The following is a 23,927-nucleotide window of genomic DNA, read 5'->3' on the forward strand; positions in this document are numbered from 1 at the left end:
CTGCTTTATTGACTATGCCAAAGCCTTTGACTGTGTGGATCACGACAAACTGTAGAAAATTCTGAAAGAGATGGGAATACCAGTCCACCTGACCTGCCTCTTGAGAAACCTGTGTGCAGGTCAAGAAGCAACAGTTAGAACTGGACATGGAACAACAGACTGGTTTCAAATAGGAAAAGGAGTATGTCAAGGCTGTATATTGTCACCCTGCTTTTTTAACTTATATGCAGAGTACATCATGAGAAATGCTGGGCTGGATGAAGCACAGGCGGGAATCAAGATTGCCAGGAGAAATATCAGTAACCTCAGATATGCAGATGATACTTCCCTTATGGAAGAAAGCAAGGAACTAAAGAGCCTCTTGATGAAAGTGAAAAGAGGAGAGTGAAAAAGTTGGCTTAAAACTCAACATTCAGAAAACTAAGATCGTGACATCTGGTTCCATCACTTCATGGCAAGTAGATTGGGAAACAGTGGAAACAGTGACAAACTTTATTTTTCTGGGCTCCAAAATCACTGCAGATGGTGATTGCAGCCATGAAATTAAAAGATGCTTGCTCTTTGGAAGAAAAATTATGACCAACCTTGACAGCATATTAAAAAGCAGAGACATTACTTTACCAACAAGGGCTGTCTAGTCAAAGTTATGGTTTTTCCAGTGGTCATGTATGGATGTGACAGTTGGACTATAAAGAAAGCTGAGCACCAAAGAATTGATGCTTTTGAACTGGGGTGTTGGAGAAGACTCTTGAGAGTCCCTTAGACTGCAAGGAGATCCAACCAGTTCATCTTAAAGGAAACCAGTCCTGAATATTCATTGGAAGGACTGATGCTGAAGCTGAAACTCCAATACTTTGGCCACCTGATGCAAAGAACTGACTGATCAGAAAAGACCCTGATGCTGGGAAAGATTGAAGGTGGGAGGACAAGGCGATGACAGAGGATGAGATGGTTGGATGGCATCACCAACTCAATGGATATGAGTTTGAGTAAACTCTAGGAGTTGGTGATGGACGGGGAGGCCTGACGTGCCGCAGCCCATGGTGTCTCAAAGAGTCAGACACAACTGGGTGACTGAACTGAACTCCAGTATGAACCTCATCTTAACTAACTGTATCTGAAGCATCCTTATTATTTTTTAATAAGTCACATTGTGGAGTGCTAGGGGATGGAACGTTACTATATGAATGTTGGTGGGAACACAATTTAACCCGTACTGAGACTATTCAATAATTATCAACACTGAATAAAACAAAACACTTTCACTCTTTTACTAAAGACAGTTCAGTCTTTAGTAAAATTTATAAAATTTATAAAATTTATAAATTTCTAATAAAAGATGTTTGTATCAGGGAGTATCATGGACTCTAAATTCTGAGCTCTTTCTGGATCGAAACTGGGTTCTCAGTGGGAGTTATGGAGAGAGATATTAGTATGTTTGGAATGCTATGTAAGTCCTTTAAATAACTTGAATTAAAAAAAAAATCTGTGACTTTTACTCTTAAAGCTTAATTTAATGCTTTAGAGCATTTACTCTTAAAATATTTTATAAAGCTTTATTTGATTTTTTTTTTCTTTTGGAGACATTGATACATTTACTTTAATTTTGAAATAGGGGAAATTATATAGAAGCTAGGAATGCTGGGAATTATGTGTGTATTCCAAAGTATTTGGGGTTTTTATGCCTGTAGATTTCTTTTCTTGGAAACTTCAAACACTAATTGGAGCAATTTTTCCATTAACACTAAATCTCTGAGAGCTTACCTTTAAGCATTGTTTTATTCTCAGGTAGGAGGAATTCCTTGAAGTTCCCAGACTGGAAGTCACTCTGATTGCCATCGAAAATGCTTCAGGGCAACTCAGCTGTTTTCGCCAAGATCTGACTGGGAGAGGCTGGTTAAATAAGAATGATGGGTGATGGGGAAGAGATAAATCCATGAGATAGAACTTGTTCTTTCTTTTTTTTTCTTTTTTTAAAATTTTACTTTATTTTACTTTACTATACTGTATTGGTTTTGCCATACATCAACATGAATCCTCCACGGGTGTACACATGTTCCCAATCCTGAATCCCCCCTCCCACTTCCCTCCTCATACCACCTCTCTGGGTCATCCCAGTGCACCAGCCCCAAACATCCTGTATCCTGCATTGAACCTAGACTGGCGATTCATTTCTTATATGATATTATACATGTTTCAATGCCATTCTCCCAACTCATCCCACCCTCTCCCTCTCCCACAGAGTGCAAAAGACTGTTCTATACATCTGTGTCTCTTTTGCTGTCTCACATACAGGGTTATCGTTACCATCTTTCTAAATTCCATATATATGCGTTAGTATACTGTATTGGTGTTTTTCTTTCTGGCTTACTTCACTCTGTATAATCGGCTCTAATTTCATCCACCTCATTAGAACTGATTCAAATGTATTCTTTTTAATGGCTGAGTAATACTCCATTGTGTGTAGGTACCACAGCTTTCTTATCCATTCATCTGCTGATGGACATCTAGGTTGTTTCCATGTCCTGGCTATTATAAACAGTGCTGTGATGAACATTGGGGTACACGTGTCTCTTTCAATTCTGGTATCCTCGGTGTGTATGCCCAGCAGTGGGATTGCTGGGTCATAAGGCAGTTCTATTTCCAGTATTTTAAGGAATCTCCACACTGTTCTCCATAGTGGCTGTACTAGTTCGCATTCCCACCAACAGTGTAAGAGGGTTCCCTTTTCTCCACACCCTCTCCAGCATTTATTGCTTGTAGACTTTTGGATCGCAGCCATTCTGACTGGTGTGAAATGGTACCTCATTGTGGTTTTGATTTGCATTTCTCTGATAATGAGTGATGTTGAGCATCTTTTCATGTGTTTGTTAGCCGTCTGTATGTCTTCTTTGGAGAAATGTCTATTTAGTTCTTTGGCCCATTTTTTGATTGGGTCATTTATTTTTCTGGAATTGAGCTGCAGGAGTTGCTTGTATATTTTTGAGATTAGTTGTTTGTCTGTTGCTTCATTTGCTATTATTTTCTCCCATTCAGAAGGCTGTCTTTTCACTTTGCTTATATTTTCCTTTGTTGTGCAGAAGCTTTTAATTTTAATTAGATCCCATTTGTTTATTTTTGCTTTTATTTCCAGAATTCTGGGAGGTGGGTCATAGAGGATCCTGCTGTGATTTATGTTGGAGAGTGTTTTGCCTATGTTCTCCTCTTAGGAGTTTTATAGTTTCTGGTCTTACATTTAGATCTTTAATCCATTTTGAGTTTATTTTTGTGTATGGTGTTAGAAAGTGTTCTAGTTTCATTCTTTTACAAGTGGTTGACCAGTTTTCCCAGCACCACTTGTTAAAGAGATTGTCTTTTCTCCATTGTATGTTCTTGCCTTGTTTGTTGAAGATAAAGTGTCCATAGGTGTGTGGATTTATCTCTGGGCTTTCTGTTTTGTTCCATTGATCTATATTTCTGTCCTGGTGCCAGTACCATACTGTCTTGATGACTGTGGCTTTGTAGTAGAGCCTGAAGTCAGGCGGGTTGATTCCTCTAGTTCCATTGTTCTTTCTCAAGATTGCTTTGGCTATTCGAGGTTTTTTGTATTTCCATACAAATTGTGAAATTATTTGTTCTAGCTCTGTGAAGAATACCGCTGGTAGCTTGATAGGGATTGCATTGAATCTGTAGATTGCTTTGGGTAGTATACTCATTTTCACTATACTGATTCTTTCAATCCATGAACATGGTATATTTCTCCATCTATTAGTGTTCTCTTTGATTTCTTTCACCAGTGTTTTATAGTTTCCTATATATAGGTCTTTAGTTTCTTTAGGTAGATATATTCCTAAGTATTTTATTCCTTTCATTGCAGTGGTGAATGGAATTGTTTCCTTAATTTCTTTTTCTACTTTCTCATTATTAGTGTATAGGAATGCAAGGGATTTCTGTGTGTTGATTTTATATCCTGCAACTTTACTATATTCATTGATTAGCTCTAGTAATTTTCTGGTGTAGTCTTTAGGGTTTTCTATGCAGAGGATCATGTCATCTGCAAACAGTGAGAGGTTTACTTCTTCTTTTCCAATTTGGATTCCTTTTATTTCTTTTTCTGCTCTGATTGCGGCGGCCAAAACTTCCAAAACTGTGTTGAATAATAGTGGTGAAAGTGGGCACCCTTGTCTTGTTCCTGACTTCAGGGGAAATGCTTTCAATTTTTCACCATTGAGGATAATGTTTGCTGTGAGTTTGTCATATATAGCTTTTATTATGTTGAGGTATGTTCCTTCTATTCCTGCTTTCTGGAGAGTTTTTATCATAAATGGATGTTGAATTTTGTCAAAGGCTTTCTCTGCATCTGTTGAGATAATCATATGGTTTTTATTTTTCAATTTGTTAATGTGGTGAATTACATTGATTGATTTGCGGATATTGAGGAATCCTTGCATCCCTGGGATAAAGCCCACTTGGTCATGGTGTATGATCTTTTTAATGTGTTGTTGGATTCTGTTTGCTAGAATTTTGTTAAGGATTTTTGCATCTATGTTCATCAGTGATATTGGCCTGTAGTTTTCTCTTTTTGTGGCATCTTTGTCAGGCTTTGGTATTAGGGTGATGGTGGCCTGATAGAATGAGTTTGGAAGTTTACCTTCCTCTGCAATTTTCTGGAAGAGTTTGAGTAAGATAGGTGTTAGCTCTTCTCTAAATTTTTGGTAGAATTCAGCTCTGAAGCCATCTGGACCTGGGCTTTTGTTTGCTGGAAGATTTCTGATTACAGTTTCAATTTCCATGCTTGTGATGGGTCTGTTAAGATTTTCTATTTCTTCCTGGTTCAGTTTTCGAAAGTTGTACTTTTCTAAGAATTTTTCCGTTCCTTCCACGTTGTCCTTTTTATTGGCATATAATTGCTGATAGTAGTCTCTTATGATCCTTTGTATTTCTGTGTTGTCTGTTGTGATCTCTCCATTTTCATTTCTAATTTTATTGATTTGATTTTTCTCCCTTTGTTTCTTGATGAGTCTGGCTAATGGTTTGTCAATTTTATTTATCCTTTCAAAGAACCAGCTTTCAGCTTTGTTGATTTTTGCTATAGTCTCTTTTGTTTCTTTTGATTTATTTCTGCCCTAATTTTTAAGACTTCTTTCCTTCTACTAAGATCTTGTTCTTTCATATTCCTTTTTCTTTTTAAATCAAGTAGAAGGTCCAGAGAATATATTATTTCATTAAGCAGTAGAGAGCAGAATTTGAAGAAGATATTGTACTACCTAGAATATTAATTTTTGAGATTCACGATGATAACTGTTTTGCTTTTCAGTTCATTATTTGTACTTCAGAGTCCTTTGTGGAAGTCACAGTGAAGCTCAGTTCTGTTGTTTCATATTCCCCAGAGGGTCTTTGCTCTTTTTAGGTGAACATGTTCTCTAGCACCTGGATCAGGTGGTCATACTTGTGCCTTGAAATTTTCTCTGAAGTCACACTCTATGTTGGAATATCTCTCTGTGTGCCAGAGATTTTCTCTCCTGTCATGAAAAGATTTTTCCTCTTTCAAGGAATTTTTCTGCAGTATTGGAAAAGTGTCATTCAACATTCCATCTGTCTTAAATGGACTTAATTTGTGCCTTAGATAACTTCACTCCTTTTTTCCCCCTTCTACCTTGTAACAGATATTAAGGTACTCTTTAATCATTCTTCTTTAAATTATTCACACCCTTTAGTAGTACCCACCCCCTCTCCCGACCTTGGGAATTGTGTATAAAAGTAGGTGTTGATTCACAACCACAGGTGAAATTTGTGGTTTCACAAATTTCCCAGGTGAAATTTGAATCCCTTCTCTCAGAGGGTAAGGAGAGACCAAAGAAAGAGGCAGACTATTCTGGATTCTTAAGTGGCAGTTTTAATAAGAAAAGAAACTTACACACTAGTCTTGTCTTGGGTAGCTGCAAGGTGAATTGATCTTTGCATCCACCAACCAGAATCTTAAAAGAGTTTATGTGGAGGCCTTAATGGGATTCAGTACAGATGGTCTTAAAAATACATTCCTCTCTCAAGGCTTTGTCCCTGAAATAGCTCCCAGTGTGGAAACAATGGTCTGAACAAACTTACAGTGTAAGGAGAGAGGAGGAGGTGAGGAGCCTCCAGCTCAAGGTCCTCTTCTCTTGGTGGCCTCCTCCAATGATAGGAAATCCTTTTGGTCTTTTTTTAAAGAGTGTATGTATAGAACCTTAATTTTTGTTAGTAGTTTAGTTAGGTATAAAATTCTGTACCTATCTTAGTTCATTGAAGATACTATTTTATTTTCAGTTTTGTCATTCCTTTTTACGCAAGCTGTCTTTCTTTTTCGGTTATTTTAAGATTTATCTGTTTTGTCTTCCTGTTTCTGCAGGTCTTTATTTTCAAGCTTGGATTTGATTTTGGTTTTCCTGCTTGGAACCTGGTTTGCTTCCCCAACCTGAGAACTTCAGTTTCTATTCAATGCTGGACAATTCTTATCTTTCAGATATTTCTCCCTTATTCTGTAGTATCCTCTTCATAAAATCTTAAGTGTATTTTGGGTCTTTTCATTCTATTCTCCAAACCTCTTTATCTTGCTTTCATAGTTTTCTTTATGTCTTTCTCCTTGCTGCATTCTGGATGATTTTCTCAAATCTTCTATACAGTTCTCTTCAACTCTTATCGACTCTTTTAAGTCATCCATTAAGTTTTCAATTTCAATCACCATAGTTTGAAAAAAAATGCTAGAGGTTTCACTTGATTCTTTTTCAGATCTGCCTGTTTTATGTTGTATGCTCTTCAATATTACAGTCTCTTTAATATTGTTGTATTATTTCTACCTCTTACAGTGGTGCAAATTCTTTCAACTATTTGGTCTGCTGACATTTTCTCATTGTATCTGTTTCCTTGTGTGGTTGTTGTTGACTGTGAATTCATATAATAGCAGGGAGCCTATTATACCCTGGACTCTGCATGTTTCTACAGAGAGGTTTTGCATTTGATTTTTGTTGAGTTCCTAAAATTAGCCTTTAGGCTAATTTTCTCTGTCTTTAGGATCTTGCACCTTGCAGTTAGTATAGCTCCTTATCTGTTGCTTGCTTAGGGTTTCAGTTTATCCTCAGGAGATTTATTCCCCCCAGTTAGAGACCTGGATATATGGTAAACCTTCTTGCCAATTTTCTAGATTAGCGTGAGGAATTTTTCCTGATCCTCGTTTCACTGATCGGACTTGACTTTTAATAGGGTACTCTATTTTAGTTCTTTGATCCAAAAAGACTGATACCATGAAAACTATACTCATATGGGCATTAAAATTTTAGCAGCCAAGCCATGTATCAGTATCTGACACCCTCTTTTGTTGCCACTGTGACAACTGAAGGTTACTTCTGGTTTGAGTTCTTTTTATTTTAAGTACTTGGGAGATTTCCCCTTTTTATTATTTAAAAAAGAATTGCATTTTTTATCTAGCATTTCTGTTTTGTACGGGGAGGGTCTTCCTGTCAGCTTAGCCTCCCATGGTGTTGAAAGGTCTCTGCGCATATCTTTGTACTTTTCCTTCTATATGATTTCCCTGAGTCCAAATTTCTCCCATTAAGAAAGTTTTACTCATAGTAAAATGTCTGCATGCTCAGTTGCTAAGTTGTGTCTGACTCTTTGCGACCCCATGGGCTGTAGCCCACTAGGCCTCTCTCTCCTTGGGATTTTTCAGGCGGGAATACTGGAATGGGTTGCCGTTTCTTCCTCCAAGGGATCTTCCTGACCCAGGGATCGATCCCATGTCTCCTGCATTGGCAGGTGGATTCTTTACCACTGAGCCAGCAATGAAGCCCCAGTAAAATTTCTGCAAGTAAAACTCTAGGTCCAGATGCTTGCTCAGGAAGGCTTTACCAAGTATTTAAGGAAAAATGATCGCAATTCTGCAAGACTACTTCTTGCCAAAAAAAAAAAGGCAACATTTTCCATGAGGCTCACATAACTCTTGTGCCTATATCTGATAAGGCTAATACAAGAAAGAAAATTTATAGGTCAACTTCCTTCAGAAATCTAGTTGCGAAAATTCCAAATTAATTTTAGTAAATCCATTGAGAAATTTATTGACTATAAAGAGGGATATATGTAATGATCAGGTTCTTTTTATCCCATAGCTAAGAAGATTAGTTTAACACTAGCAAATAGTAATTTATCATATTAGTAGTAAAAAGAGAAAATATTGTCATCTCAATAGATGTATTGAGATGTATCAGTAGATACATTTGATATAACTATATAATTATATTCATTATCAAATAAGGAAACAGTCAATGCTCATAAAACTAGAAATTACAATAACTCCTTTAATCAAAAAGAAAAAAAAACCTATTAAAAACCTCTTCAAAAATCACTAAAGTGATCATCATGTTTGATGGTTAAATGAAAACTTTTCCCATTGTAATTGCAATCAAGATTGCATAAAGGAAGTTTAACTCTAGTGTATCCATACCAATAACTCAGTTTTTATTTCCAGCATTATTTCACTGTGCCTTCTCTTTCTTTATGATCAGTTTACATCAGTTTGTCTATTTCAAGGAAATGGCCTCTGTTTTTTTGGTCATCTCAGTTTTTTTGTTTTCTACTTTATTAATTTGTGGCCCTATTTTTGTTGTTTCTTAGCTTCCACTTTCCTTAGTTCTGTTCTCTTGTTCCTTTTTATCTTGTAAATTTATATATTTATTTTTACCATTCTTACTCATAATGCAGAGATTTAAGGCTTTTAACTCTAATTCATACTTTTTCTTCTATTAAAAAATTAATACTACTTTTATGAAGAAACCAGTTTTGTCAGTTATTATTTTTTAAATATTCTGAGTGTGTTTGAAAAATATCAATATTTTCTGCTTATTGAATGTGATTCTTCACATATAGTTAGATAATCTTACTGATTATATTAATTAGAGAAGCCGTGTAACAGTGGTTTAGAACATAGGTTCTGGGGTAGACTGTCTAGGTTTCAAGCTTGGCTCTCTGCTTACGATTTCTGTGAATTTGGGCATAATCTCTATGTCTTCAATTTCTTCATTTGTAAAATATAATAATAGTACCCTTCCACAGAGTTATTTTCAGGGTTAAATTAAAGTGTTTTTTAATAGTGCCTGGTGCATATTAAGTGCTGCAGAATATCTAAAATGCTGTTGTTCAAATCTGTACTTGTGATTATTTTTGCTTGCCCTATACATTTATAATAGAGATGTGTGGAAATCTCCTGTCGTCATCTGTGTTTTTACTCTTTTACTTTGGTTGGTCTCTTTACTCTCTTTGTTGTAAACCTGTGCTATTATATGCATATAAATTATCATTTTTCTCTGGGATTGGTGAGTTTCCAGGGAGATGGGAATGGGAATGAAGGGGCTCCCCATGAGTGGAACAGAGGAGAATCAAATTTCTTATCTCCTGTGAGGCTTCCTCAGAAAGCATGAATTCTTCTAGAAAATCAAATCCGTAAGCTGGACAGACAACGTTCACAAATGAAGGTTTGGCAGTGGAAGTCAGTAAGACAGTGTGAATGGCTGGGGAGGTGGAGCTGGAGAGAGAATTTAAGCCTAGAGATTTACTGGACATCGATGATGAAATTCTGGAGGAAGAGAGAGTTGTTAAAGGCTGTAGCCAGTTCAGTTGGTTATTCTTCTCCTTTGAATGTTTTCCAGAAAATGGAAGTTTCCTGTGCATACTTTCCCTTGCTTTATGTCTTTACTCCCACCTTTTCATAACCCCAGAGAGACACTACGTCAAAAAGGACACAGGTTTGAGTCAGAGGGACCTGGATTTGAAACTTTTCTCCTAGTCGTGAGGCCTCGGACAACTTACCTAACATATTTCTCTCTTAATTTTACCTTAGAAGAAAAAACAGGGGGTGACAATGATAGCCTCTGCAGTTGTTGTGAGAATTAAGTGAAATAATTGATGTAAAGCACTTAGACATAGCAGGTGATCAATAGACATGAAATCCTTCCCACTTTTCTTTCTCTGCCTTTTTCTCTACCAATATTCTAAATCATGAAGTCAGTCAGTTTTAAACACACATGCACGTTTGTTCCGCTTGTTTTGCTCTAACTTCAAAATACAGCCTGGACCTGCCCATTTGTCTCAGTCGCCACTACTATCAACCATCACCATCATCTCTCTTAACTGTATAATAGCTTTCAACTTGGTCTCCATGCTGTTGGTCTTGCTTTCATCCATACAAGAGCCATGGTAATCTTTAAGAAATGGAAATAAATCATATTAGAAACCTTTCAACAGCTTCCTTCAGATTTTAAACTTTGGGGTGGTGGAAAAGTTCTTGGGAGGTTTCCATAAGATGATACAAAAAAACCCAAACTAACTTTTTGGCCAACCCAATAATAAATTCCTTCTGGTTGCTTATGTTTGCGACCTCATGGACTGTAGCCTGCCAGGCTCCTCTCTCCATGGAATTCTCCAGGCAAGGATACTGGAGTGGGTTGCCATTCCCTTCTCCAGGGGATCTTCTGGACCCAAGGATTGATCCCGAGTCTCCTGCATTGCAGGCAGATTCTTTACCGTCTGAGCCACCAGGGAAGCCCAGTTACCTATAAAGCTATATGTGATCCGAGTACCTCTCTGTGTACTTCCCCTCCACCTTTTAAAAAATATTTGTTTATTTATTTATATCACTGCAACCAGTCTTATCCAAGGCAGGCATGACTTGGTAGTTGCCAGGAGCATGTGGGATCTTAGTTCCCCAGCCAGGGATTGAACCTGCATAGCCCCCATTGCAAGGCAGGTTCTTAACCACTGGACCATCAGGGAAGTACTCCCTCCCTTTTCAGTTTCTTTCTTGAAAATGCTCTTCCATGCTCAGCCTGTTCTCATTTCAAGATCTTTACACTTCCTATTCTTTCTGCCAAGAATATTTTCAGTTCTCAAATGCTAAAACTTCAGAGAGGTTGTTACTGATGACATAATCTGAAGTTTGGGGCATCCCTGGTGGCTCAGTTGGTAAAGAACCTGCCTACAGTGCAGAAGACCTGGGTTCAGTCCCTGGTTTGGGAATGTTCCCTAAAGACGGAAAGGGCAACCCACTCCAGTATTCTTGCTGCCTGGGGAATCCCATGGACAGAGGACAGAGTAGCCTGGCGGGCTACAGTCCACAGGGTCACATGAATTGGACACAACTTAGCAACTAAACCACTACCATCTGCAGGTGCTTCCTCTCATCTGAAATTGCTCTCCATCAGATTACCCTATTTCAATTTATTAAAAACTAATAGTCATTGTCTAAACTTGTTTATGGTTTACTGGGTGGCATAGTGGTAAAGAATCTGCCTGTCAAGCAGGAGATGTGGGTTTGATCCCTGGGTTGGGAAGATCCCCTGGAGGAGAGTGTGGCAACCCACTCCAGTATTCTTGCCTGAAAAATCCCATAGACAGAGAAGCCTGGCAGGTTATAGTCCATAGGGTTGCAAAAGAATCAGACATGACTTAGTGACTAAATAACAGCAACAACAAACTTACTTTATATATATATATATATATTTATCATTTTCTTCTTTGAAAGTTTGAATTTCATCTGTCTTGATTATGGTTGTGTTTCTTGACTCTTTAAATATTTTCAGGTATGTGGTAAAATGCCAGAATAAATTCAGTTAATGAATAAATGAATGAATAATATTGTTTTCTTCAGGAAGCCTTTTCAGAGTATTCCCACAGAAGGTAATTTTTTTTGTTGGAGTCTTTATTATATTTCATTTGCACTTCTCACTATCTTTATCACAAAACATGTATTTTGGCTATTTATGGATATTATCCTGTATATTCTGCTAGACCATAGGATGCTAGAGGGCAAACTTGGAGGGCAATATTGGTTGAATTGATGAATCAATTACAACAAGAAAATCATCCTTATTTTAAATGCTGATAGAAGAGTCAGTGCTGAAAGTGGCTGTAGCCTAGCTCACTATCCAGAGAAGGCAATGACAACCCACTCCAGTACTCTTGCCTGGAAAATCCCATGGATGGAGGAGCCTGGTGGGCTGCAGTCCATGGGGTCGCTAAGAGTCGGGCACGACTGACCGACTTCACTTTCACTTTTCACTTTCATGCATTGGAGAAGGAAATGGCCACCCACTCCAGTGTTCTTGCCTGGAGAATCCCAGGGAAGGGGGAGCCTGGTGGGCTGCCATCTATGGGGTCGCACAGAGTCGGACACGACTGAAGTGACTTAGCAGCAGCAACAGCTAGCTCACTATCACTTCTCAATATTCCTTGACAGTTGTGATATTTGGACTGTAACCAGGATTGTTGGAACATAGTTCACCCTTGAACAAGTGTGTGGGTTATTATATGGGTTAATCCATATATAATTTACAGTTAACCTTGCCGCCCCACATTTGTATTTGCTCTTCATCCCTGGATTCAGCCAACCATGGGCAGTGTAGTACTGCAGTATTTAGTATTGAAAAATATCAATGTACAAGTTTAGTTCAGTTCAGTCTCAGTCGTGTCCAACTCTTTGCGACCCTATGAATCACAGCACACCAGGCCTCCCTGTCCATCACCAACTCCCGGAGTTTACTCAAACTCATGTCCATCGAGTCGGTGATGCCTTCCAATCATCTCATCCTCTGTTGTCCCCTTCTCCTCCTGCCCCCAATCCCTCCCAGCATCAGAGTCTTTTCCAATGAGTCAACTCTTCGCATGAGGTGGCCAAAGTATTGGAGTTTCAGGTTTACCATCAGTCCTTCCAGTAAACACCCAGGACTGATCTCTTTTAGAATGGACTGGTTGGATCTCCTTGAAGTCCAAGGGACTCTCAAGAGTCTTCTCCAACACCACAGTTCAAAAGCATCAATTCTTCGGTGCTCAGCTTTCTTCACAGTCCAACTCTAACATCCATATATGACCACAGGAAAAACCATAGCCTTGACTAGATGGACCTTTGTTGGCAAAGTAATGTCTCCGCTTTTGAATATGCCCTCTAGGTTGGTCGTAACTTTTCTTCCAAGGAGTAAGCGTCTTTTAATTTCATGGCTGCAGTCATCATCTGCAGTGATTTTTGGAGCCCCCCAAAATAAAGTCTGACACTGTTTCTACTCTTTCCCCATCTATTTCCCATGAAGTGATGGGACCAGATGCCATGATCTTTGTTTTCTGAATGTGGAGCTTTAAGCCAACTTTTTCACTCTCCTCTTTCACTTTCCTCAAGAGGCTTTTTAGTTCCTTTTCACTTTCTGCCATAAGGGTGGTATTATCTGCATATCTAAGGTTACTGATATTTCTCCCAGCAATCTTGATTCCAGCTTGTGTTTCTTCCAGTCCAGCGTTTCTCATGATGTACTCTGCATAGAAGTTAAATAAGCAGGGTGACAATATACAGCCTTGACATAGTCCTTTTCCTATTTGGAACCAGTCTGTTGTTCCATGTCCAGTTCTAACTGTTGCTTCCTGACCTGCATACAGGTTTCTCAAGAGGCAGGTCAGGTGGTCTGGTATTCCCATCTCTTGAAGAATTTTCCACAGTTTATTGTGATCCACACAGTCAAAGGCTTTGGCATAGTCTATAAAGCGGAAATATATGTTTTTCTGGAACTCTCTTGCTTTTTTGATGATCCAGTAGATGCTGACAATTTGATCTCTGGTTCCTCTGCCTTTTCTAAAACCAGCTTGAACATCAGGAAGTTCACGGTTCATATATTGCTGTAGCCTGGCTTGGAGAATTTTGAGCATTACTTTACTAGTGTGTGAGATGAGTGCAATTGTGCGGTAGTTTGAGCATTCTTTGGCGTTGCCTTTCTTTGGGATTGGAATGAAAACTGACCTTTTCCAGTCCTGTGGCCCCTGCTGAGTTTTAATGTACAAGTGGACCTGTGCAATTCAAACCAGCATTGTTCAAGGATCAACTATATACATTGTCTGAAGGGTGAAGTGTTAAGTTGCTCAATTGTGTCTGACTCTTTGTGACCCCATGGACTGTAGGCCACCAAGCTCCTCTGTCATGGGATTCTCCAGGCAAGAATACTGGAGTGAGTTGCCATTGACTTCTCCAGGGGATCTTTCTGACCCAGGGATCAAATCTGGGTCTCCCACGTAGCAGGCAGATTCTTTACTGTATGAGCCACCAGGGAAGCTCTGATTGTGCCCCTGTCTTTTCTCAGCCCCATTAGATTTGTACAGTTCATTCATTCTTTATTCATTTATACACAGCATTTCAAGCAAACAGTCAGTTGATGGCTTTATTTCCTTTTATGTTTTTAATTTTATAGCTGTTTTGCTTTTGAAGTCAATGGGTTTCCATACTTGATGACATAATTTAAAAAAACAAAACTTTTCCATTGTCTTCCTTCTCTCCCCCCATTTTCTTTTTCTCCTCTTCCTGTTACTTCCCCTTCACTTATTCTTTTTCTTCCTCCTGCCTTTGTCCTCTTACTCCTCCTTTCTTAAAAATTAATTTTTGATACAATAGTTGGAGAAAAAACAATTGTTAGGCATCCTCATATTTTTTTAAAGATTTTTAAAAATGTGGACCATTTTTAAAGTCTTTAATTTATTGCAATATTTTTATGTTTTTTGGCCATGGGGCTTGTGGGATCTTGGCTCCCCAACCAAGGATTGAACCCATACCCCTGCACTGGAAGGCAGAGTCAACCCCTGGACCCCTAGGGAAGTCCCTTCTCATGTCCTGTATTTTAAAAAGTAGTTGTTATATCTACCATTGTGTGGATGAAGATCAGTGAGGTTAATGAGCTTGATCAAGACCTCCTCAGGTGGTGGAGGGGGAATTCAAATCCAGATGGGCCTACTTCCAAAATCATAACTGTAGACTAACCCAGCAATGCTCCTTGAAACTGTGTTAATAGAAGAAGACAGAAACATGCCTGAACCTAAATTACATTAGAAGAAAAATGCGTACATTTAAGCAAAACTTGACTGGGGTCTGTTTTTTGTACTGTCTGTGATTATAAACACTTGAGAGTATTGTCCTTTACCCTTATTTCCTTCTTGCCATATGAACACATTCTCACTGTTTTAACATGGCAGTAGTGTGAGTTCACGGTACAGATGAGAATTGTGGAGGGAGAGGGTCTTTGGCTGTTGAACTTTGATTCCCTTTTTACCTTTCTGGGGATGTCCCTTGAATATTAACACTAGAACATTATAATGAGTTGGTTATTCTGTTAGACTCTATCCTGACCTAAACATTAGGGCTATACAGAGAGAAAGTCCTTTGGGATCTGTATTTAGAAAGATTTAATAGAAATGAAATACTGCAAAAAAGATGATTTTAGCAGCTATTCAAGATCATGATGGCTCCTTGTCCTTTGGTGAAGAGCAAAGTTGGAAGCTGCTTTAATTTCAAACACTTAAGTATTATTTTAACCTAAATTGAAAGCCACTAATTTATGAACTTCTTAAGGCATAGAACATGATTCATCTTTACAGCTCTATTCTTTAATACATCGCAGTGTAATAGAAATTCAATACATATTTTTGAATGAACAGATGAAATAACATTGTTTTAGTACCCTTGATGTGGACTTCTATATAACCTTGTATTATCATCCCATGATTTTGTTAGTATGAAATGTTTTCTGTTACATGTCTTGGACAATGGGATGGTGTTATGGATATGGAATATTCTTAAACATTACAACTAATGAAATACAGAAGAGTAAACTGATACTGAAATGTATTGAGTCATTATTAATACCAATTGTCATTGTTCTGTAATAATAAGAAAATAACATATAATTCTAATTGACATTCAGAACAGATAATTCCTTTCTTTACAGCCACCTAATTAATGAACATAGTTATAGTCTGAGGTGTTATAGTGTCAATTTCCTCAATTACTAGTTGGGGATAAGATATAAGTTAAATGGGAGGAAATGCTTATCCAGGTGGTGACCCAGAGCAGGGTATTTCTTATGCGCAGCTAGGGTACCATGTCCTGTAAATAGTTTAAGAAACAAGCCAAGTCCAAACACTCAGCAAGTAGTTTAGTCCAGATTCTAAAATATCAGGTTTAGAGTATTCCAACAGCTGACTCAAGTCCAAAAGCCTCAAAGTAACACACAGTGGAACTGGTGTGAGAGCAGCTGAACGCCTGTTGTTGTGAGTCGGGGACGTGGACTTGTAGGGGCACAGTGATAGCTTCCTAAAAGCAAGTTTGAACTCACGTCTTGGAGGCAGAGTCATTGATAGTAATTTACTTCTTCATTGATTCATTAAATGCTTACTGAGTGCAATTCTATGCCTTATGTCGCCAAGGCATATGCCTTGGTGCTTGGAATGCGATGGTTAATGAGTCAGATAAGGTCTTTTATCTTAGCAGAGCTTATAATGTTTGGAAGATCATGTTATAAGAATAAGAATTGTGATAATAATACACATCATGTAATAGGATATGGGAAATCCAGATTTTGTGGCAATAAGTAAGTAAGTAAGTAAGGTCGCTCAGTTGTGTCTGACTCTTTGCGACCCCATGGACTGTAGCCTACCAGACTCCTCCCTCCGTGGGATTCTCCAGGCAAGAGTACTGGAGTGGATTGCCATTTCCTTCTCCAGGGGATCTTCCCAACCCAGGGATCAAACCTGGGTCTCCTGCATTCCAGGCAGACACTTTAACCTCTGAGCCACCAGGGAAGCCTCTTTGTGACCCCATTGTGGCAATGATAGTATCTAATTCTTATTGAATAGGTACTGCATATCTGATACTGTTATTGCTTTACATGCTTTAACAGATTTAATCCTCATGAAAATGACAAAATAACAATATTGTTTATATTTTGTGTTTGTCAAAGTAGAGGCCCAGCAAGGTGACATTTTCCTACCCTGGGCCTCATAACTAGTAAATGGTAGATCTGAGATTTGAAATCCAAGATTCATCTCCAGAATCCAAGTACCTAGTCAATATATTCTCCCACCTCCCTGTGGCCTATTGGTTTCTCCAGTTCTTAGTAGAAGGTGATGGGACTGGGACAAAGAACCAGGAAACATTCCCCCAAGCAGGGGAATGGCAGTTATCTGGGTGAAGAGTTGGAGGTGGAGTTGGGGCAAAAGGCGGATGGCACAGGGCAGAGGGGAGGAAGGAGAAAGAAAGCATGTTTAAGACTCAAAGGCAAAAAGGAAATGGTGACATTGGAGAGCAGTCAGTCAAGTTGGCAATAGACTTGTTTTTGTTGGCTGATGTGTAAGCTTCAACGTGAAGGGAGAGTCTTTTGACTGTAGACATGTAAAGACTAAAGAAGAGCATGGCCAGGAGAATAAGATGGGCAAGTGGAGTCTTAGGAGAGAGATACTTGACCATTAACAAGATCGTAAGTCTTAACATAATTAATCTCAAAAATGTTGTATTTAAGTCTTAGCATGAGAGAATTGTGGTAAATGTGAAGACATGTCTTAAAACAATATTCACCTTTAAAATTGACTGTATACAGAATAATTTCCTGGCCTGCTAACCTATTTTAATAGGCTCACAGCAGCCACTTCAGTTTAACCAGTTGTAAGGAACCAGAGGGTCTAGTGGTAAAGAAATGGCCTGCCAATGCAGGAGGCATAACAGATGTGGGTTTGATCCCTGGGTTGGGAAGATCCCCTGGAGGAGGAAATGTCAACCTACTCCAATGTTCTTGCCTGGAGAATCTCATGGACAGAGGAGCCTGGCCTGCTACAGTCCATGGGGTCACAAAGAGTCAGACACAACTGAAGCAACAACTGGGAACCAGAAGGACTTCCATATAGAACATTCTGTGTGGCTTGTACTCTAGGGAAAAAAGAGGGGAAGAGTATTTTAGAAAAATGATTTCTTTTGGCCAGGGAAAGACTTAATTCTCTACTGTGCATTTCAGTTCTGTCTGGGAAGGAATAACTGGCATTATTTTTTTTGAAGGAGTTTTCCTTGAAAAGTTTTATGTGTCTCTGCCCTTTAAAAAAGTGCAATAATTTGTTTTAATAAAATTCTGATTTCATCAGGAAAAGATCTGCAGATGTTACATAGGTCATTCATTTATAGATGCTTGAGATACATGATTTTTTGAGTGTACATATTTTGGATACTTGTATTAAGTGGATCGTATTTTGCTTGGACACTGAGGTTATTAAAATGATTGATGCCTGTGCTTATTTTTTTTTTTTTAGTTCCTATAGTCATGGTTCCTAGTAAATATTAAATAAGAAAACTGGAGAAACTAGAAATTGTATCAGTCTGTTAATAGCTAATCAGAGGAGAAGCAAATTTTACTATTCCTGGTGATGAAGTCAGGCAGAGAGGCTAACAGGACAGGACCGATCGAGTTAAGCAGAATCAACCGGAGCATTTAACACTAGTCCATTTTAACACTAGTTCTGATAACAAGTATCAAAGTAACTTAAAGGAAAAAACTCCGAGAACCTGAATTGAAAGCTTTTAGGGTAGAAGAGATTTAGGTGTTGGTTCAGACCACAAGATCCCCCTTGTTTTAACTAGGAATGTTTATGCAAAACTTTTAAAAAGACTTTTATAGAGGTTTTTATTTTTCCTCTAATGTTATTGGCGTCCTCCTTCTTGTCTTCCTCGAATGATGGGAGTTTCTTCCTTGGTTAACTTATGTAGCCCTTTATTTATGCTTAAACCATTATGGCCCAAGGAGTAAGGAATAGGACTGGGGGCATGAGAAGACGTGAAGGTGCTCTCGGGAAGTTATGTAGAAGAGGGTAGCATTGAGTCCAGAGGTACCGAGGCGCATAAACCCACCAATGCTGGTAAATTGATCATGTCTGGAACGATTCCATTTTCTGCAACAAAATGTGAGAGAGAGCCCATACCAGAAGTGGTATCAGAAACCTGAGAACTAGTCCCAAGCCCCTTAGAGACAGGCCGACTACCACAGAAAAGAATTTAGGCCTGAGGGAAAATTCCAGGGGTGAAGTGTGGGGTCAAGAGTTGGCTGGAATTACGGAGATACAAAGGCACATTCCCGAAATGAGGCTTAGTTGCTGAAAGGGTTTACTTGATGGAAGATGAGAAAGATCTAGCTGAAGGTAGAGATGCTGAAAAGATTTTGTCTAAAGTGATATCCTTTGCTGGTGCTCTCTCCTCCCCTGGCTGAAATCTGCCTCTGTGTTAACTAGCTTTTGGAACAAGCTGATGGTGGCTCTTTGAGAAACTTTGTAGTTTGTTTTCCTAAATGCATAGTGATAATAAAGAGCAATATCTCATTTTAAGGCAGACTCTGTCTTACATTTTTTATTTTGTAGAAGAAAAGGAAAGGAACTTATATTTCATGAAAGTACTCTGCCAAATGCTCACATGCATTATCTCATGTGATTCTCATAATTTTGGCTTGATGTAAGTTCTTCGTATCCCCATTCTACAGATGAGAGAGGTAAGGCCCTGAGAGATTACATAATTCACCTTGTCGGCCACACCATGCATGTTCTTTGCTGTCCAGTTACTCATGCTCTGAGTTTTATGTGTTATAATATTTGTAACCTTCCTATGTTATACTTAAATGTTCAAATGATATGGCAGTTTCACACAGCAGAGGCATACCCAAACAAAAATGTTTATGCAGCTTGTTTATTCAGGTCAGGAAGAGAAAATGTATTCTAGAACCCAGGAACTAGATGTTACCCCTATGGGGAGGGGCGTCCATGAAGAAAGGGGCAGCGAGTTTCCTGAATGGAGAGCAAATGTATGTCAAGAATAGCTTGCAACTCTCAACTTCTTAAATCAGCTGGTGGAATTCAAGAAAATGAATTCAAGAAAGAGAAGTATATGCCAGCATATATACTGTACTTATGTACAAATAATGTATTAGTGGACATTATGAGATGGGAAACCTACATTTTCTGCTTTGCATGGTAAATTGGAGAATGAGGGAGAAAAAAGTATACGTGTTTATCTTCAGTTCAGTTCAGTTGCTCAGTCATGTCTGACTCTTTGCGACCTCATGGACTGTAGCACGCCAGGCCTCCCTGTCCATCACCAACTCCCGGAGTTTACCCAAACTCATGTCCATTGAGCTGGTGATGCCATCCAACCATCTCATCCTCTGTTGTCCCCTTCTTCTGCCCTCAATCTTTCCCAGCATCGGGGTCTTTTCCAGTGAGTCAGCTCTTTGCATCATGTGGCCAAAGTATTGGAGTTTCAGCTTCAGCATCAGTCCTTCCAATGAACACCTAGGACTGATCTCCTTTAGGATGGACTGGTTGGATCTTCTTGCAGTCCAAGGGACCCTTAAGCGTCTTTGCCAACACCACAGTTCAAAAGCATCAATTCTTCTGCACTTAGCTTTCTTTACAGTCCAACTCTCACATCCATACATGACTACTGGAAAAACCATAGCCATGACTAGACAGACCTTTGTTGACAAAGTAATGTCTCTTATTTTGAATATGCTGTCTAGGTTGGTCATAACTTTCCTTCCAAGGTGTAAGTGTCTTTTAATTTCATGGATGGATGTGAGTCTGAGTGAACTCCGGGAGTTGGTGATGGACAGGGAGGCCTGGCGTGCTGCGAGTCATGGGGTCGCAAAGAGTCGGACATGACTGAGTGACTGGACTGAACTCAACTGAACTGAGTCACCATTTGCAGTGATTTTGGAGCCCAAATGTGTAATAAACTCAAAGATGGCGGATCCATAACTGGCATTTCTGTAAGAAGTTAGGGGTCTGTGGTTGATATTTCAAGATGGTGTGTTTAAAGCAACTATCACACTTCGCATAGAATTCTTGTCTGATGCCATTTCCAGAAAGAGTTGGGAACATTGTTTTCATCCTTATTTATAGTGCTTTTCATGTTAGTATTATGGATTTTCTTTTGAACATCACTTTCTTAGGCAGTCTCTATAAATTACCCCTTTTCCTGTGCTTCCTGACTGATGGATTCAATAGGAATATCAAAGCAAGTGATGTACATATATACATTGTAGAACCTTTCCCCTGGGACAGGATCAGTTTCTTCCTGTTCCCACTCAGGAAGGTCCTGCTATACTTAGTGCTGACAACCTCCAGTGATCTTAACATGTGTGAAACACATGACATGAGCACTCAGATATATTTGAATAGGTTCTGTATAAAAAGAGAAGTCCTGGGATGTAAGGGAATTTAATCGGAGCATTTCGTTTTAATGAGAACACATTGAGCAACAACACTGAATGTCTTTAAGCCTGTAATTACGTTTAGACATGTCAGTCATGGTGTCTGCCTCATTTCCAGCCCTTTCTTTGGCGTCTTCCCTGTTGGGAGTCACTGTTAAGAGCCACCCGGTGCAGCCTCATTTTGTTCTACCCACCCTGTCACCCTACTGCACCATGGCTAACAGGACCAGGGAGGGTGACCTGGTCCCAGGGCACTGAATTCACGGATTGTGACGTGACGTGGCAGCAAATGAGAATTTGACTAGTCAGGTTCCCTCTTGGGAATTTAAACTGGGAAAAATGGACGGCATTAAGTATATAATTAAGTACATAGAGTGTGTTAGTCTCTCAGTTGTGTTCAACTCTTTGTGACCCCAGGGACTGGAACCAGCCAGGCTTCTCTGTCCATGGGATTCTCCAGGGAAGAATACTGGAGTGGGTTGCCACTCCCTTTTCCAGGGGATCTTCTCAACCCAGGGATTGAACCAGGGTTATGAGCATTGCATTGAAAAAGTTGGCTTAAAACTCAACATTCAGAAAATTAGGATCATGGCATCTGGTCCTATCACTTCATGGCAAATAGTAGGGGAAATAATGGAAACAGTGATAGACTTTATTTTGGGGGGCTCCAAAATCACTGCAGATGGTGACTACAGTCATGAAATGAAAACACGCTTATTCCTTGGAAGAAAAGTGATGACCAACCTAGACAGCATATTAAAAAGCAGAGACATTACTTTGCCAACAAAGGTCTGTTTAGTCAAAGCTTTGGTTTTTCCAGTAGTCATGTATGGATGTGAGAGTTGGACTACAAAGAAAGCTGAGCACTGAAGAGTTGATGCTTTTGAAGAAGGTGTTGGAGAAGACTCTTAAGAGTCCCTTGGACTGCAAGGAGATCCAACCAGTCCATCCTAAAGGAAATCAGTCCTGAATATTGATTGGAAGGACTGATGTTGAAGCTGAAACTCCAATACTTTGGCCACCTGATGCAAAGAACTGACTCATTGGACAAGACCTTGATTCTGGGAAAGATTGAAGGTGGGAGGAGAAGGGGATGACAGAGGATGAGATGGTTAGATGGCATCACTGACTCGATGAACATGAGTTTGAGTAAGCTCCAGGAGTTGGTGATGGACAGGGGAGCCTGGCGTCCTGCAGTTCATGGGGTCACAAAGAGTTGGACACAACTGAGCGACTCAAGTGAACTGAACTCCAGCATTGCAGGCAGATAACTTTACTGTCTAAGCCACAAGAGAAGCCCTGAGTATACCATAGTCATTAATAAACTCAAAAGATTGGAAATAGAGAAGCTGCTGCTGCTAAGTCGCTTCACTCGTGTCCGACTCTATGCGACCCCATAGACAGCAGCCCACCATCCCTGGGAGTCTCCAGGCAAGAACACTGGAGTGGGTTGCCATTTCCTTTTCCAGTGCATGAAAGTGAAAAGTGAAAGTGAAGTCGCTCAATTGTACCTGACTCTTAGCGACCCCATGGACTGCAGCCTACCAGGCTCCTCCGTCCATGGATTTTCCAGGCAAGAGTACTGGAGTGGGGTGCCATTGCCTTCTCCCAATAGAGAAGCTATAGACAGTCATATAGGGCATCACGTCCCTCCTGATACAATGTGTTAAGAAAGATGCAATATCGTTTCAGTGGTATTCTTGCCAGAAGTGTGTAACTGCAATCTAATCATGAGAAAATACTAGATAAATCCAAATGGAGGGACATTGTATAAAACAGCTGACCAAGACTCTTCAAAAATGTGAAAGTCATGAAAGATTAGGAAACACTGAGGAGTGGTTATTGTCATTATATAAGATGTTACGAAGGCAAGCAGTGTAGGGGGTGTGCAGGAACTCTGTGCCATTCTTGCAACATTGATGCAAGCCTAAAATAATTGCACAATAAAAAGCTTTAAAATTGTTTTATAATTAAAAAGTCATGAAGGGGGATAGTGACTAGTCTGCAACTGTCATGGTGAGCCAAAATCACGAGAAAGCTATGCTTGAATACTTTTAACGGGATTTGTGAGAGGGAGGGAGTTGGGGGCAGAAAAAGCCAGTTAACACGGTAGAAAGTAAAATTGCACACGGGCAAAAGGAGAATAAATTCTGATATATGATTTAGTTAAAATAGATGAGTGATAATGTTATTACCAGTAACTGATGTTACCGATTGCTTGTCATTATAAGATACTGGCACTGTTCTATGCATTTTACATCTTTTGTTTCATTTGATCTTCACAACACATGCTTCAAGGTAAGTGCTTCCAGTTTCTCTGTTTTATAGACAAGGAATCTGAGTCACTCAGACAGGAAGCAGGCCCAGAGAGGTGGGAAAATCCAGTGTGTCTCAGTTCACACATGCAGTAGAGGGGCAACTAGGATTGGGATCTCAGCAGCGAAACTCCAGTCTTCATGTTGGAACGTGGATGCAGTAGGGTGGTGGTTCTCAAAGGCTGATCTCTGAGATCATGGGCAGCATGAGTATCACCTGCGAATCTAGCTGTTGTTCAGTCACTTAGCCGTGTCCGACTCTTTGTGACCCCATGGACTGTAGCACACCAGGCTTCCCTGTCCTTCACCATTTCCGAGTTTGCTCAAACTTATGTCCATTGAGTCGGTGATGTCATCCAACCATCTCATCCTGTCATCCCCTTTTCCTCCCGCCTTCAATCTTTCCCAGCATCAGGATCTTTTCTAATGAGTTGGCCCTTCACATCAAGTGGCCAAATATTGGAACTTCAGCTTCAGCATCAGCCCTTCCAATGAATATTCAGGGTTGATTTCCTTTAGAATTGACTGATCTCCTTGCAGTCCAGACAGGCAAATTCTGAGGCCCTGT

General features: G+C 39.5%; 1 protein-coding gene and 1 non-coding gene across 2 annotated transcripts in view; one reads left to right on the plus strand and one right to left on the minus strand.

Annotated features, from left to right (window-relative positions):
* The window catches only part of HMCN1 (hemicentin 1), a 537,733-nt gene that overhangs the window by 15,738 nt on the left and 498,068 nt on the right, over nucleotides 1-23,927 (plus strand). The gene's annotated exons all lie outside the window — the stretch shown is intronic.
* TRNAS-GGA (transfer RNA serine (anticodon GGA)) lies at nucleotides 16,537-16,608 on the minus strand. Its single transcript has one exon. It is a non-coding gene; the product is annotated as a tRNA-Ser (tRNA).

The sequence above is a fragment of the Capricornis sumatraensis genome, chromosome 14, assembly GCF_032405125.1.
Source record: "Capricornis sumatraensis isolate serow.1 chromosome 14, serow.2, whole genome shotgun sequence".
Lineage (NCBI taxonomy): Eukaryota > Metazoa > Chordata > Mammalia > Artiodactyla > Bovidae > Capricornis > Capricornis sumatraensis.